This window comes from Zootoca vivipara, chromosome 5 (genome assembly GCF_963506605.1).
Source record: "Zootoca vivipara chromosome 5, rZooViv1.1, whole genome shotgun sequence".
NCBI lineage: Eukaryota > Metazoa > Chordata > Lepidosauria > Squamata > Lacertidae > Zootoca > Zootoca vivipara.
Genome location: NC_083280.1, coordinates 68,137,561 through 68,155,060, shown reverse-complemented (window position 1 = coordinate 68,155,060; position 17,500 = coordinate 68,137,561).

Genomic DNA, 17,500 nt, shown 5'->3' with positions numbered 1-17,500 from the left:
TTTAAAACCCAAGAGGGTCTTTAGGAAACGAAGTAGTGTTCCAGACATTTTGGGTGGAAGTATTTTACAGAAGGGATGCAGGTTGCGCTGTGGGTTAAACTACAGAGCCCCTGGGCTTGCCGATCAGCAGGTCGGTGGTTTGAATCCCTGCGACGGCGTGAGCTCCCATTGCTTGGTCCCTGCTCCTGCCAACCTAGCAGTTCAAAAGCACATCAAAGTGCAAGTAGATAAAAAGGTACTGCTCCAGCGGAAAGATAAATGGCATTTCTGTGTGCTGCTCTGGTTCGCCAGAGGCGGCTTTGTCATGCTGGCCACATGACCTGGAAGCTGTATGCCAACTCCCTTGGCCAATAATGCGAGATGAGTGCTGCAACCCCAGAGTCAGTCACCACTGGACCTAATGGTCAGGGGTCTCTTTACCATTTACCTTTATTTTACAGTTTGGACAGAACTGACAGATCCATTCCTAGATTGCGTTAGAGAAATGCACAGGGAAGAGAAAGCTCAAGTGCCTCAAATTTCCTGCTTCTGCAAATCTCCACAACATCTAAATATGGAACTTCAATTAGGACTGAATAATTATCCATATGTTTCAGATGAAGAACTGAGAGAATAATGCCTAAGGCTGCCTACTAGGTTTATGGACAGAGTGGCATTTGAAACATGGTCTTTCTTGGCTCATAGCTCACAGCCTTAGCCACTCCTCAAGTTCTTTGTCAAATAACGAAAGAGGGGAAATGGTGAGGTTTTGCAGAAGAGGTCTGATATTTCTGGTCCTTCTCTGTGTGTTTTTCAACCTCAGTGAATAGTGTGAAGGTGTGAAAATGGTGAGAGAACTTTGGTTTACATCCAACAAAATCATTGCAGCTGTGGCACTCCTTTTGCTCATGCAATGGAACTTCCTCTGTGCTCCACCCCTCCATGCCACAAAATGTTCTGGAACATTTGAGAAACCACCACCCACCACAAACCCAAGCAGATTTAGGAGGCTGCGGAAATTGGGGAAGTTGCATTGTGTGAGTGGAAGTCATTCCGCAAGCACAATGACTTTATTGGATGGGACACATATTTTTAAAAAAAGTTGAAAGAGCTTACACTAGGAGGGGAGTGGGTACAAAACAATAAAATAAAAGTCAATAGAAAAATATAAGGCATTACACATAGGCAAGCACAAGCAAGAACTAGACGAGATAGTGTTTTTTAAAGAATCTATTGCAAAAGGATAAATAGCTTTAGTGCCAATATTTTTGTGTGAGGCAAACACGGGGAAACTGCAAGTTCTACTTCTAAGCTAATAAAGACAGGATTTTGCTAGTCTCAGAGGCAGCTAGGCAGGAGATTGCAAACAAATACAGAAAGAAAGAAGCCTGCCAGAGTCAGACTTAAGACATCTGTCTTTTAAAATGCTGTTGTTAAAGCATTTAACTACAGTTCATTTTATGTGCTAGCTGAGCATAACTGTCGAAAACTCTGGTTCTCTCCGCCTGCTGCTTTCCCTTTCAAAAGGCCAGGAGAATGTTTGAAACACTAACTCTTCAAAGCAACCTTGGTAGCTACTGTTACAGCAAAATCCTGCTTATTCTGTTGATTTGTAACAAACAATGAAAAGTACAGGGCAGGATTTGCCTAACAAACCCTGGCAGTGGAAGTCCTGCACAAGGGCTTCTGCTTGTGCGCAACACAGCTTTCCCCCCTTTTTCCTCTGCACCCTGAAATTGGTTCAGGGGGAATCAAGAGAACTTCAAGAACAGTGTGCATGGGAGGCCAGGAGGGGGGAGGTAGTTCAAGCTGATAGGACTCTACATTCACCCAAATGTTGAATCAAAGGTCCAAACATACATCCAACTATCTCTGTGTGTGTGTGTGTGTGTGTGTGTGTGTGTGTGTGTGTAGGGGGACAGTTCTGGGAATTACAGCACAGAGGAAGGAGAGCTTTATTCCTTCTCTTCCCAACCATGCAAGAGGTTTAAAGTGGGAGCAGGGAGGGAGGGGGCACTCCCATTGGAATCAGCAGGGGCCCTTTTGAAATCTTCTGCAGACTGTTTGAAAATTTCATGTATTAAGTGACCTGTAAGTAAGTCACATAAATAATAAACACACTCTTTTAGCTGTGCACAAGAAGGGGGTAATTTCCATGGGGAACCTGGAGAGAGAAGGGATACATCTCCCCTTTCTGTGTGCTGGGATCCTAATAAAGATCTGCCCCCCACTCTGCGCTGCACCTGAAATCAAAGAAAGCTTGCAATAAGCATAACTTGGTTATGTTTTGTTCTTCAGATTCCACAGACAAATAGGCCTTGGTTTAATCTAGCAAGGCAGTTCTTGTGCTCTTATGAAAAGCTATGGTGTGATGGCTGCTGGCCCCATGATTACATAGCTGCCAAGTTATCCCTTTTTTTAAGGGATTTTCCCTTATGCTGAATAGGCTTCCTCGCGAGAAAAGGGAAAACTTGGCAGCTATGATGATTAGGTAAAGTGAATCCCTTGCATTAGGCCACACCTGCCATCCCAGCTTCATCTGTGAGCCCTAGTTATTCACCATCTCCTGAGAAAATCTCTGTTTTTCTCTTGCTGCTGGAGATGTCTGGCAAGAGAAATCATGGGAGCTTTTGCATATAAAAGAAATGCTTCTTGCCTAAGGGCTTCTCAGTCTCATTGGATTGGGTAGAGAGAGTGCCGGAGCTCTGTGTTTGAACAGGCTATTGGACTAGCATAAAGCCTGTCATTTAATGGTATATGGTTGGCTATGAAATGCTAATGGTCAGCCACCCTGAGACTATGAATACGCATTCGAACTTTCCAAGGTTATTTGCACTGATCAACCATTGGAGAAGAAAAAGCAGAGCAAAGGCTGCTTGCTGCTGCTGGTAGCTCTCTTTCTCTTTCTCCTCCTCTCTTTTGCCACAGTCACACCATACACTGAAACTACTACAATACCATTTTAAGCACTCCTGGCATCCCACAAAGGATTCTGGGAGCTGTAGAGTTAGGAAACCTTTATCCCCCCCCACGGAGCTACAGTTTCCAGAGCTCCCTGTGAAAAGGTATTGACTGTTAAACCACTCTGAGAATGGTAACTCTGTGAAGTTGCCTCCCTGTCCCCCCCCGCCCCTACCCCCTGCCAGCTGTGGTATTCAAGAAAGATTTAAAAACCCACTTTATTCCAATGTCTTTTGGTGAAGTTTTTTTTTTACTAGACATGTCATTATTTGGTTATTGTTTCATAATGATGGCTTTGGAAATGGCTTTCTACCTGTACATTTATAAATGTCATTGGGTTGGGGTTCTTTCTTTCTTTCCTTTTGAATTTGCACAGTTTTTATTATAATGCTGCATTGTTGTATTTATGTTGTTTGCTTCTAAATATTTGAAAAAGACAAAGAAATATTTCGAGGTGAAACACATAGGGCAAAGCTCATTCAGATCTTATTGAACCTAACTGATGTGTCTCTTGATGAGGTCAGAAGTGCACATCTCTGCCTTGAAGCACTAATCCTTTTTAACAGGCAAGACCAAAACTGGATATGGGCTAGAGACATTAACTTTGTTTACTTTAACCTTTTCTTATCTTATTTCATAATTTTGAACTTGTGGTTCATCATAAATCAGTGAGCCCTGAAACTTTATACTCCTTGATAAGAATGCTATGTCGAACCTCGCTGGTTTCTTAGTAGGATCTGTTATCATGGATTGCAATGGAGAAGTGAGTACAATACTGTTATGCATTTGTGAAGTGGGGAGTCGATCCCCCTAAATATGTCATGGGTTTGTGCCAGATCATCCCCATAACTCTTGGATTTAGTAAAAGTTAGAATTATGCAAAGTTTAAACTTTGCCAAACACAGAAACCCCTAGACTTAGTTGTGCTAATGAGCCAAGTCAGCCCGGCAGAACTAACTGACTGGGCCATTGGCAGGAGACAAAGGCTGTCTTTTGAATCCAATGCGGTCCTTAAGCGGGAAGCCAGACCCTCATAGGATGTGAATGCTCTACAATCCCTGCATCTAAGTTGTATATGTGTGTAAATAAAAGCAGATATCATAAAGACAGCACAGTCTCTTTTGAGCCCCATTTTCCCAAAAGGCAACGTGTGCCTGTGGCCCCTGGAATCTTGAACTACTCATGGAGATTGGGGTGGCACAAACCACTACATCAGTAGAAGGTAATGTGCTCCTGTTATTTGCTACCTTGCTAATCTGCTCTGGAGGAACAGCCAGCACTTCCCCCTGCCTCGATGGCTCCAAAACTCAGAGCCTTCTCCCACAACCAGTTCTATGATTAAGCAGGAATGGCTCACCCAGTGGTGTGCTGCCGCCGCCATGGAATCTTGACAGTAGAGTGCCTGCCACTTACAGAGAGAGAGAGAGAGAGAGAGAGAGAGAGAGAGAGAGAGAGAGAGAGAGAGAGAGAAGGGATGGGGTGGGACAAGGTGGCAGTGAGGTCGAGGCTGCATGGATGCACCTTCAGAGCCAATTTGGCACTCCCATCGGCTCTCTCCTCACTCCTCCCCACTCTCTCCCAGTAAGCAACAGTGAAGTTGCAACCAAGGGGCTATTGCTATGACTGCACTGCTCTTGGCAAGCCAATATAATGAGTATGAGGCATACACCTCAGGTGGTAGATGCTGGGGGTGGGGGTGATGAGCAGCAGCAGGAAGTTGGAAGGATAGAGTTGTGTGGAACACACAGCCAGCCATTGGGTGTCGTAAGCCAGCCTGTTGCCTTCAAATGCAGTAGAAGTCGCTGTCCCTCTTCCAGTGCTGAAAAACAATTGAGTCTGGTTAGTTCCTATAGATCAGGAATGTCCAACAGGTCGATCACGTTCGACTGGTCAATCCCCGGGAGGTTCCAGTCGATCGTGGTCGATCGCTGGCTCCTTTTCCTTTGCGGTGGCATAATAGCATCCGTCCCCGTCCCCACGCCCCGTCCTCCATTTTTGCATGAATTGCTGAGACTGAGTTTTCGTTGTGAAGCAGAAACTTTCCCATTTCCTCAATTTTGACATTTTCCTCTCCATAGCAGGACATTCCTCCCTAAAAAAGCTCCACAACTTTGGCCCGAACCCCCCCCCCCATGGGGGTAAATCACTGCTAGTTTTTTATCCTGGGAGTAAATTGCAGTCTCTTGGGAGTTAGATGTCCCTGCTATAGATAATGTGGAATGGAGGGGGCACTACTTTAACCTGCACCAATGTCTTGGATATGATGCGGGAAGAATCTGTTTCCCACAAGGGTTTATGGAACATAGGAACCTGCCTTATCCTGAATCAGTTCATTGATCCATCTTGCCCAGTATTGTTGATTTTGACTTGCTGTGGATCTCCAGAGTTTCAGACAGAGATCTTTCCCTGCCCAATCTGCAGATGCTGGCAACTGAACTTGGGATCTTTTTTATGTCAGGCAGACGCTCTACCCTGAGCTGATCTCCATCCCATTCTTAGACTCTGTCAGGGACTGGATGTCTGGATATTTACCACTTCAATAAGTTGGCGGGGGGAAGCAAAACCTCAATATAAGCACTAATGCTGACAGATCTAAGAACTGGAAAGCAGAGTTGTGGGGAAGTGTGGCATGCAAAGAAAGTGATTTGCACAATTTAAGAGAAATGGCCAGTAGCACAGCTAAGATTGCCAAGCACAGATGGCTTGCCTGAGACACACCACACACTCAGTGTGCAAGTTGTATCAGCATTTAACACTGAGAACTGCCCCCTTCTCCCAGATAGAAAAGGTCATTGACTACATTGCATATATTAGTTCATTACAAATTTGAAAATGTTAATTGTCCCACTCATTAAGGAAAAGTGTAAGGATAGAAATCCAAATGTCAATGAAAAAGCATCCGGGCCCATTCTAAATCTAGTGGAAATTCTCAATTCTATGAAAACTCTCTGACTCTCTCTTTTCCCCACTCCAGGACACATTTCACTTTCCAACTTCCCCCAAGCTTTTGTTCTTGGACAAATGTTGGAAACACAATGGAGAGTGTACAAAAGGTTATAGCACTCACCAATCAACCAGATACTGTCCATTTAGCTGGACACCCACAGAAGCCATTTTCCCTTTCATTCCTTTCAGATGTCATAAAAAAAATATCCACAATACCCCATTTGCCACTAAAGTGCACTTTACTGTTGTTTTGAATTAGCCACGTTAGCAGCAAAGTAGGGAGTGAGGAGAGAGAGATTGAAAAGTGATGTTCAGAAGCAGCACCTCTGGATAATTGGCCAAGGCACTTAAGGGACACTTGTGAAATTGGAGTCCTAAAGAGCTTGTTAAACTACTTTCTACCAATAAGTCAGAGCAATGTCAGAATATTCATTGCCATTGTGTCACCCTGTTGTTTTCATCCAGCAAACTAAATAGCCCCACAGCTTTGCCCGGGCTTTATTTGCCAAGGTACATGGGGAGCATCACATTTCAGGCAACTGGTCCTGTAAAGGACAAGTTCCTTTGCTTAGATGGAGTGGGTACCCCAGTCCTGAATTCACATGTACCTTGTATACGTGCAAGACTAAATGTATCAGGCTTCCTCCACTACAGCCAACTGAGCACTTTGCAGGATCTTTTCCATGTATCAGAAGCTGAGGACAGATTCTTTGTGGCTCAATAATTTGAGTGCATATCACCCTGACTAGAGTGTTATCTTGTCTCCCTAGCTTTGCTCATGGAAGAGATCAGAGACAGCCAGCTCTACAGTACTACAGTCCCTCCATGGATTAGCTTCAGACTGACCCAGGAAACTGTTCATACTTCCTATAGAGACCCAGCTGTAAGTCATAAGCAGGACTTATTTTCATCCAGAACTCACTGGAACTCAGTTCCAGTACCTCTCAGGTGGGAGCCATTGTCATTATAAGAGAACAAAGGAGGTGTTCATGGTGAGTTCTGGCACCTCTTCTTCTAGATAAATAGAGAAGAAGAAGAAGAAGAAGAAGAAGAAGAAGAAGAAGAAGAAGAAGAAGAAGAAGAAAAAGAAGAAGAAGAAGAAGCAGCAGCTATAAGTGTGGACTCAATAAGGGTGCAATCAAAATAGCTCAGTCAGTAGAGCATGAGAGACATAATCTCAGGGTCATGGGTTTGAGTCCCATGCTGGGCAAAAGATTCTTGCATTGCAGGGGATTGCACTAGATGACCCTCATGGACCCTTCCAACTCTACATTCTATGCTTCTATGAAAACACACACACACCCTAAATCAATGATTCAATTAGGCCATCCCTAGACTTAACAGTTTTTGTAACGGGGTGATCTCTCTAGATCAGGCATCCCCAAACTCCCCCCCCATATGTTTTGGGACTACGATTCCCATCATTCCTGACCACTGGTCCTGTTAGCTAGGGATGATGGGAGTTGTAGTCCCAAAACAGCTGGAGGGTGGGGTTTGGAGATGCCTGCTCTAGATGGTGCATATTGCTTCAAAATGTGCAAGTCTGAACTGCTGTACTGCTGCACTTGTGAGCCCTCTTGCCTCTTCTGCTGAGTTGGGGCCCTGAATTTCTTTTCCCAAAGTCCTGCCTGATGGTACCATTCCATTATGATGCTGATGCGAACACACTCTTTAAATATTTCAAACTGTGAATGATTTTTAACAAAAAAGGATTTTTGCTTGTCCAAATCAAACCTATGAAATATAAATTTCTATCTATCTATCTATCTATCTATCTATCTATCTATCTATCTATCTAAGAATCTACTTCCTTCTGTTTGTATAAGAGGAGAGATGCTTTCGAGAGGCAGCTCATCCCGAATGTCATTACAATACATACTGCCTTGCTGCAATGCATCAAAAACTGAGAAACATCTGTAACAAAAATTGCTACTTTTGGACAGCAGGATGAAGAACATCTGGGGGGTTGTTTATTCTTTGAATCTGTGTTCATGAAACATGAAAGAAGAGGTTGATTAACAAAACAGAATTTCAGATGAAGTAATTAACACCTTCCTTTGCAAAGTCTAAATAAGAATAGCGGGGGAGGGGGGAGCTCCTCAAGGACTACAATATGAAGAACAGGAAAATAAGTTAAGGGAGTACAATGAGTACAAGTACCAACTGCAATCCTCATCAAATAAATGTTTGATCAATTTCAGGATCAAAGCTTATGTTAGGGCCTCATTAAAATAAAAGAAAATAATAATATTGTCCTATTTTTTTATAAAAAAAATGATTGACATGCTTAAGAATCCAGCCTTTTTGTTGTTGTTTAATGTCATTTTACCTCGGGGAAGGATTTTTACCTCTGAGAACAAATTGATGTACCTTTTCCCTTTAATGCTGCTGTATTTATTTGCTGCATATAAACTATTTTAGCGAAGTGCTATGTCAATGAAAAATGTGTCTACGTGATCACAAACTAGGTTCAGAAGCTAGACCCTGCGTTTGCTTTGGAATATCCTGCAGTATACGAACTCTGCACCTGGTTCTGCTGTACCAGGTTCTGAATGCTTATTACAAATGCTTTGGAGGGGGGGGGGAGAAAAACTGCATTGATTTCAGTGGATATAGGACCCTCAAAAATATATGCTGTCTAACTGTACTTATTTGGCATGGCACATTAGTGTCCCTTGCGTGAGACTAGTGGCACAGCAAAAGTGACATAGAGTTGCCATTATCAGCACCTGCTGCCCTCCAGATATTTTGGATTACAACTCATTATTATTATTATTATTATTATTATTATTATTATTATTATTATTTATCACTTATACCCCACCCATCTGAGCAGTTTCCAACAGAATGTAAGAAACAAAATAAACCATCAGACATAAAAATTCCCTAAACTGCCTTCAGATGTCTTATAAAAGTAAGAAGGTTCTTGGATGGAGGCTGAACAATGAGGGTGGAGACACTCCTTCAGGTATACACTTCAGGTATACAGGACCGAAGCCATTTAGGGCTATAAAGGTCAGCACCACTAGTCACTGATCATGCAAGACATCTGGGGGACACCATGATAGGAAAGCCTGGTTTACATTATTTCCTAATTCATTCGCTTAAATATTTATATGCCACCTATCTTTGGTCCAATGCAAAGCAGCTCACAAGCACAAGCAATATATAAAAAACACAACATTGGAAGAAATGTTCGTGAAAGCCTGCCTACTCATAAAATCAAAACGAACAGCAGAAGCTGGTAGTAGCTTTAACATGAAGAAAAACAACTCAGACAGCTGGCATCAATGTGACACGCTATCCATTAACAGTCCTGGGGAATAAAAAGGCTTACACTTGTCACCTAAATGAAGCAAATACTGACACCTCCCTACTTATCAGAGATGTGATCACAGGTGGCTCTTTCTCAAGCTGTTGCAATCAGTGATAACTCAAATTGCGGTGGCTGCATCAACAGCCCCTGTGTTGCAGTGCCATTTCCTCACAAACAGTCCCTTTCCAGAACTGTAGCAAATCGGAACTCAGCCGAAGTCTGCGCCATCAGAATTCTTAACCTTACCTGTCTTTTTGACAGCCTCTCACAGCTTAAGGGCCCATACATTATGTGCATATTGATGGCCTAGTTCCTATTATTAAAATACTCTGTGCAGAAAGCCCCTATGGACACAGCCACAGAGAGGAAGCAACATCTGTTTTGGCATGATCAGAATTATGATCAGCATCCCCCCCCCCACTTCCACACATGCAAACCACTGCTAGGAAGCTCCAGTGGTCAACATGTTTGCACTGATTTGCATGTTACTTCCCCCATGTGGCTGTGTTCATAGACACCCTGTGTGCAGAGTTGCAGAGCTTCTTAACTGGTTCAGTCTCTCTTAGGTACCTAATTCTGCACACACTAAAAGTCATTTTTTCACCTTTATACATTATACTTTTACAGACCCTCCAAATGTCCCTATTTTCCAGGGACGTCCCTGATTTAGAGAAGCCGTCCCAGTTTCTGATTTGATCCTGTATATTTGAACTTGTATACCAGTTTATAGGGAAGGGAAGTTGATGCAATTTTCCATGCTGCTAAAGAGAACAATGATGGAACCTGCTTGATGAAAAGTCAGTCCTTGAACATAAAAATTTGAGATCAGGTTCTCACCTTACTCTGTTGGAAGATGGAAGGAAGGAAGCCAAGATCCATGTTTGGGGCAAGTACTGTTCAGTGAGACAACACCAGCAGGGATTTAAACTCACAAAATATGCTGTAAAGTGTGTAAATATAGGCTGTTAGACAGTTAAAATATGCCCTCCAAGTAAGGTCCAAAATGTGCCCTTTGAAAGTTTCTTTCCAAAGTTTCACTTTCCCCCTAGCATAGAAAAAGACCACATGTTGGGTAAGTTAAAAAAATTGTTTACTTACATACTTTCAACAGGTCAGGTTTGTGAGCTTCAGAATTAAGCACGGCTTAGTTACAAAGTGGTGAAAGTTCCTAGAATATTAGTATAGGAACTCAAGAGAGGCTGGTGAAAGCCATGTGGTCTGAGCTGGAGCCTGAGATTCTCAGGTGAAGAAGAACAAGGTCTTGGTTACCTAGTTCTTCCCAAAGTGAGAGGAAGTGGACTAAAATAAGCCTGGCAAGACAGATTACTCTATGGCAGGCACCCCCAACTGCGGCCCTCCAGATGTTTTGGCCTACAACTCCCATGATCCCTAGCTAACAAGACCAGTGGTCGGGGAAGATGGGAATTGTAGTCCAAAACATCTGGAGGGCCAAAGTTTGGGGATGCCTGCTCTATGGTAATATCTTTGGTAATCATGTATTAATTAGACTTAAGCATGTTGGTTATATGAGGCTGCTTATCCCATATATGCTACTTTACAAGTTGGAACTGTGTTCTCCTCTCTCCACCTTAGTTACACATAGCGCTTGCATCAGCTTTCCTGCTATCAACTGCCAATCGAGCAGCCGCAATACTCTCTATTGAGACATGTGGGGATAAATAAATGAATGGAGATCATTCCAACTCCAGCATGATTAACACAGCATAGCTTGGTTTTTCTGTGTCTAAGGGAATGAGTCATGTTTTTAAGACAGGGATGGCAAACTACTAAATATCTGAAATCCATTCTCTTCTCCAGGCAAAGTATATTTTACCAAACAATCTGACCCCCCTCAGAATAAAGAGATGAGGCACTTGGCATTGGAGTAACTAGGCCACAGCCTTAGTCATGGCTGGAGTTTCTGAGGTAAAACATCACTGGATTATGAGGAGAATCCAAAGGAAAGATGCAAGAAGACTAGTGTAATTTCTCAAATGTGGCAGGTAGAAAGGAACCCTAATTTTAATACTTTGTCTGCCCTTTTCTAAGCGTTAACTCTCCACATTCATGTGCCCTGAATTCTCGCACTCTACAAATAGCCTGGCATTCAACACATTCGAGTCATTTTTTTGTTGCTTAAATCGGCTCTTTGTTACATCTCTCTAATACTGAATAATGCAGCAGTCTCATGAGAAGAGCTCAGTGCACAGGTAGTTTTCTTGAAAACGCTGTACTTCCTAGTTTTGAAATACACAATACCTCTGTTACCATAGTTATTTCATGCTGACTGTCTCTCAGTCAAGTTGCTCCAGGTACATGACATTGCAGGAGTTCATCCTGGAAATGAAATCATTAGGTGTTCCGGTTTCTCTCCCCAACTATCCATAGGCCATCCATTTTCATCACTGTTTTTTTTTACTGAGAACTGATTGATTCACACTGTGCCATACTCTGTTCTTGTTAAAATCCTTGGAACAAGAGCGACACCCAAGCAGGCACTCTCACACACAAACATCCATCTGTGCTTTGTATAGTGGGAGAGAGACAATAGTCAGGTAGATCATTTTTGAATTGTAACCATCCATATATTCTTTTTGCTGGCCATTCCTATCTTTCTTCCCTATGCTGCCGAGATTACAAAAGGAAGAATAAAAATGACCATTCTGTGAAATTATAGAACATTGAAAAGATTAAAGTAGCGCAGTTTACTGTTATCTTTCAAAGAATATAGGAGGCTATAAAATCCTGCAACTTCATTCTGGCAAGAAAGATTGGAACAAGGACAGAAAAATAGCACAGCATAAATCCAATCTCGCAGCTATGATTGTAACAAGAGCGAGATATGGACGGGACAAATGTAATCCACTTTTGTGGCAGTTTGGAGATTGTAATCGTATGGTTAACATCTATAAAATTTTGGGTGGGATTTGTTTTTACCAAGTCCATACACAGGGCATAAACATGGAGGTGTGGAATAGAGGGGCTTATACTGCATGATTGAAGGCAACAGTGCAAGAGCACTGAATTCGTTTTCAGGTGTCTATGCCTTGTTTTTGCAGCAGTGGAGTCTGATAGGTGAGTCGGAAATTCTAGGTAGTCTCAGGCACCACTGTTTCAGCCTCCTATCTGCAAAATGGGGATAATGACATTCAATTGATATGCCTTCCATTTATTTATAATACTTACATGCTACCCTTAATCCAAATAGATTGCAGCACACTTTGCAAAGCTTTTATAAAATATAAAAACAAGAAGTAAATAAGTCACAAGTATAAGATGAGCCAGCAAAAAAGAAAAGAACGGTTCAACAAAACAAGTACATAAAGAGATCTGGAGCACAGGCAGGCTGATATTTTCTACCAGGACTGTCATAGGCAGTATGCCTCAGAATACCAGTTGCAAAGTGCTGTTACACCCCTGTCCAGCTTGCAGGCTTGCCACAAGCATCTTGTTAGCCACTGTGAAGCATATCTGGGTCCCAAGCCATTTTGGGCTTTGATGGTAAACACTAGTCCTTTGAATTGGCATACTGATGCTTAGTATTGTTGTCTGCCAGTACCTGTGTCCCCCCCATTCCCTTTCTCATTCTTTGTTCTTATATTAATTGTACAAAGTCTTGCAAGTTCAACAGTCCTAAATCTGGAGAACACCACATTGGCTACCCGTAGTCTACTGCAATAGTCAATTATATGCATGCCCACCAATTCTTGGTTAAAGACTCTTAATACCGCTGGTCATGAAGGAGGATAGGAGGAGGAGAAGATTCCAAACAGTTGATCAATGTTCTGTAATTGGAGCTACATATGTACAGCCCTACGTGGTAGATCAGGTTAGAGAACTTCCCTCTAAGAAGATGTTTGCATGCAAAATTCCTTATCACTTATCATCAAGGAAAACATGTATGGGATTTGCTTCCATGCATCTACAGTATTGCCTCCGGTTGGATAAAAATGAACAGATCTTCTGCCCAAGCATTTTGATAACCTGTTGAGATTTAGGCTGGTCATGTGCATAGCTGCCAAGTTCTCCCTTTTTTTAAGGGAAATTCCCTTATGCTGAATAGGCTTCCTCGCAAGAAATGGGAAAACTTGGCAGCTATGGTCATGTGTCCTACCTTACAGAGGGCAGTCCTTTATTTGAGGGCCATTAGAGGGAAGTTCTCTATCTGAACGTCTCCATTATTCAAAGTGCTGTTTGGTCCAAGTCTGGTTTAATGATAAATAACCATAAGAAGTGAGAGCAAAGGCTTTGAAGGCACCTGTCAACAGTAAGCACCTGCATAGCAGGCTGAGCAGGCACACATCACCTGATCACAAGCTTCTCTATTGTGGTCAGACGTGTGCTCATGCAACTTTCATGCAGAGCTGTGTGCAAGATTATTCACTGCCTTCCCTCTAGTACAAGAGTTTTGTTTAGGCTCAGCATTCCCTCAGAGCCCCCGAAACCTCTGTCTTTCATTGAGGGGTACCGTAGGTACAAGACTCTTCTCGTCATAGGGCACCCACATGTAGCAAGTGCTGTGTTTGTCTGTCCCGTTCTCATTACAGAACCCTTCTCAGAATTCTGCCTTGTATTTATGATGTTAACTTCACACCTCTTATTGGTAACTTTCCCACCTATATTGTCATCAGTTCTCTATTCGAAGTTAATTTATGGGTCTGGTATTCTACAGCATCCCCCTGCCTTTTGCCTTCAAAGTCAGTTGCTCTCAGTCCTAGGTTGAGCCTAGGTTTCTCCTTCCTTCCCCCCCAGCCTCACCCTTCCCTTATATATTGGCAGGTGATTACAGGGCATGTGCACATAATCTGTCCGTTTCTTCTTCTTTTCTTTTTGAAATGCCTCAACAGCCACACTCAATAGCCATTAAAGCCACAATCCAGAAAATGAACATGAATGAGAACTTTTTGAGATTTACTTCTGGGAGATTATGTAAAGGAGACAATATTAAAATAGGCTATTCACTCAGTCAGTCTTTGCTGAATCGGTCCTATTAAAATGGAATAATATGTAAGTAAAGCTTACAGGATTTTAACATATAACTTTATTAAAATAATACTATCTTTTGGGAAAAAAATGTATGTAGACAATAATCCAGGAAAATATTTATACTGTTGCAATACAAAAATAGTTTCTTTCTCTCATTTATAATTTGTTTTCAGAAATAAAACTATATTAGGTTAGATTCAGAATATAATAAAGGATACTTTGCCTTATGCTTAGCTGTGTATAATTATATTAGCAACTTCACTCTGTATGCTTGATTCAACAGTTTTCAAGAGCTTGTTAACCTTTCTGATTAGATTTGTGCTATCAATTATACTTAACAAGGAACTTTTTATCCCTCCTTTTTATTTTCCTTTCATTAACTCTATAATTTATTTTAGGTGCACTTGTAATGTTATGACCCTGGGCATGTATATAACACCCTGGAGGGATTTCAACATGGCTTGTTTTGTTCTTGAAAAGAAAGCATTTTGGTTCTTCTATCACAACAATGAATTTCATGGACAATGCTACCATTTGTGATGTTCACGTTTAAATAATTCCTTTGTTTTTAAAATTACAATACATTGGATAGTATCCAGCTAAGTCATACTCAGAACAGACCCATGGAAACGAACAAATTTCAAGGGGTCTACTCTCAGCATACTGGGACGTGGGTGGCGCTGTGGGTTAAACCACAGAGGCTAGGGCTTGCCGATCAGAAGGTTGGTGGTTTGAATCCCCGCAATGGGGTGAGCTCCCGTTGCTCAGTTCCTGCTCCTGCCAACCTAGCAGTTCAAAAGCACGTCAAAGTTCAAGTAGATAAATAGGTACCGCTCTGGCGGGAAGATAAACAGCATTTCCCAAGTGGCTTAGTCATGCTGGCCACATGACCTGGAAGCTGTACGCCGACTCCCTCAGCCAGTAAAGCGAGATGAGCACCACAACCCCAGAGTCGTCCGCGACTGGACCTAACTGTCAGGGGTCCCTTTACCTTTGCCTTACTCTCAGCATAACTATCACCCATTGTTATAATGGGTAAGTGTGTGTGGAAGGAAGGCTTTTTAAATTGCAAAGTTTGCTGAGAAAGGGCTTTGATCACCTCTCTGCGCGATCCCTGTAGGTGACCATCATTACAGTTTATTTTTTGAAAACAAAAAGCAAATCAGCAATTGTTGTTGTTTAGTCATTTAGCCGTGTCTGACTCTTTGTGACCCCCATGGACCAGAGCACGCCAGGCACTCCTGTCTGCAATCAGCAATAAGTTTGTGGGGTTTTTTTTTTGACCAAGAGCAGGTTTTGCATGAACTACAATGGTGCTGAAGTGCAGCAATGTTAACAAAACTTCTGCAGAGCTTTTTCAAGTGTTCACGTGAAATGATTTGTTGTAAATCTTATAACAGCCCGTTAAGGTAAGTCAGTGACATTATCCCCCATATTGTAGGGGGAGGGCAGTGATGAGAGATCATGGCATGCCTAAAGCCTGGGTACATCTCAATCACTGTTCGCTGTGCCTTTTACTGTAACAGTGCTTGCAATATGATATCTCAGTAAACAGCAATACAACTGTATCATTTTAATTTCACACGCATGTGTGAATTTTACATCTTAGGTCTGATCTTAACTGAACTCCCTGCAGCTATAAGCTAATAAACTGGAACAAAGCTTGTTTTCAAATATTCCTGGAGTAAGAAATCCAGATATGCACTACATAATCTGTAGCACAAAAAGAGCTGCATTATCCAGTATGAGTACAAACAGATTTCCTCTGCCATTGTTAGATAGCCAGTCAAAGGAGAGATTGGAAGAAGATTTCTATGCTGCCGGCAGGCTGCTCTTTAGCAACAGCTGCTGCTTAGAAATTTGTGCAAAGAACTGCCCCACAGCAACTCTGAGCAAACTGACAGAGGTACTCAGAGCAATTCTGAGTAAATGTGGTACACAGGGTGGTTTAAAAGGCTGATGGTTGTATTACTTCTGAGGCAACATCTGAATACTAAAGTTGCTAAGAATCCCAAGCAAGATGGTGCAGATCTTGCTTCCCAGCTTCCTACAGGCATCTATCTGGTAAGTCATGTAAGAACAGAATGCTGGATTTGTTAGGCCCTACTTATGTCCAACCAATGAAATAAATCAGAATGAATCCGCACATCCAATAAGCTTCAGCAATCAACATAGAGTCAACGTAGCCTGGTCTGTCAACCAAGGTAACTTGAAGGAAAGGACTTCACCACTCCCAAAGTGGAGAAATGTGACAAAATGATTTCCTGAGGTGACCCAAGCATGAGGGTATGGCCTATCCCAGGCATCCCCAAACTGCGGCCCTCCAGATGTTTTGGCCTACAACTCCCATGATCCCTAGCTAACAGGACCAGTGATCAGGGATGATGGGAATTGTAGTCCAAAACATCTGGAGGGCCAAAGTTTGGGGATGCCTGTTCTAGTGCTTGTGAAAAGTGTTAGGGACAGGACAAGCATTAACTGTGCACGATGTGCTATAATAATACTTTGCAAAGATTCCCCCGTCCCCCTAATCCAACAAAACTTCTACTATGGATAAAGTCTCACGTATGCAGTAGCTCTGATACAAAATTATAGGATAGACACATAGTTCTGATTAGAGCTAGGTATGGCAAGGCAGATGCCATCTAGGGATCGTCCGCTGGGTTTGGATTACTTCTGGACTCCCTTGCTCACCTCCCCCAGCCATAGTTCATTGACCCCAATTCAAGGCCCAGACCACCAATATTTGCTGATAAATGAGATCATCAACCCACATCAGTGCACCCAGCAAGGAATGGGACTGCTAAGTTTTACTGCTAAGCTCCTGATCAAAAATGATTACGAGTTTTGAACCTGACGGCAGATCCTCACCTGTGCTCCATCCTGGTATACTGGATGCCTGACTGACACCACCACAATGGGGCATAAATTCACAGAGTCTCCTCCTGTCAGCAGCAGCGGTTTGCATCAGCTTCTCCATTCTGGCCGCCTCAAGGAAGGACTTTGGGGAAGAAGTCTTTGCCTGCTTGGTGGATGAGCTACTGTTTAACAATCCCCATGATTTCTCCCCTTTATTTTTCTTAGACATGCACATTGCTATTGGATATAGGATTTGAGAATGAGTGAATATGAAAAAATAGATGAAAAAAAAGCCCAGATATCTCCCAAGTTCAGTCCTTTGTCCAACCTAAGTTCAGATCAAATATCTTTTAAAACAAGTCTTCAGATCATGGAGTCTTTCCCTCCCCCAAGTCTTCTGCTTGCCTCCAGAATTATTGACTTTATGTTAGGAACTATGACTCATTTCTCCCT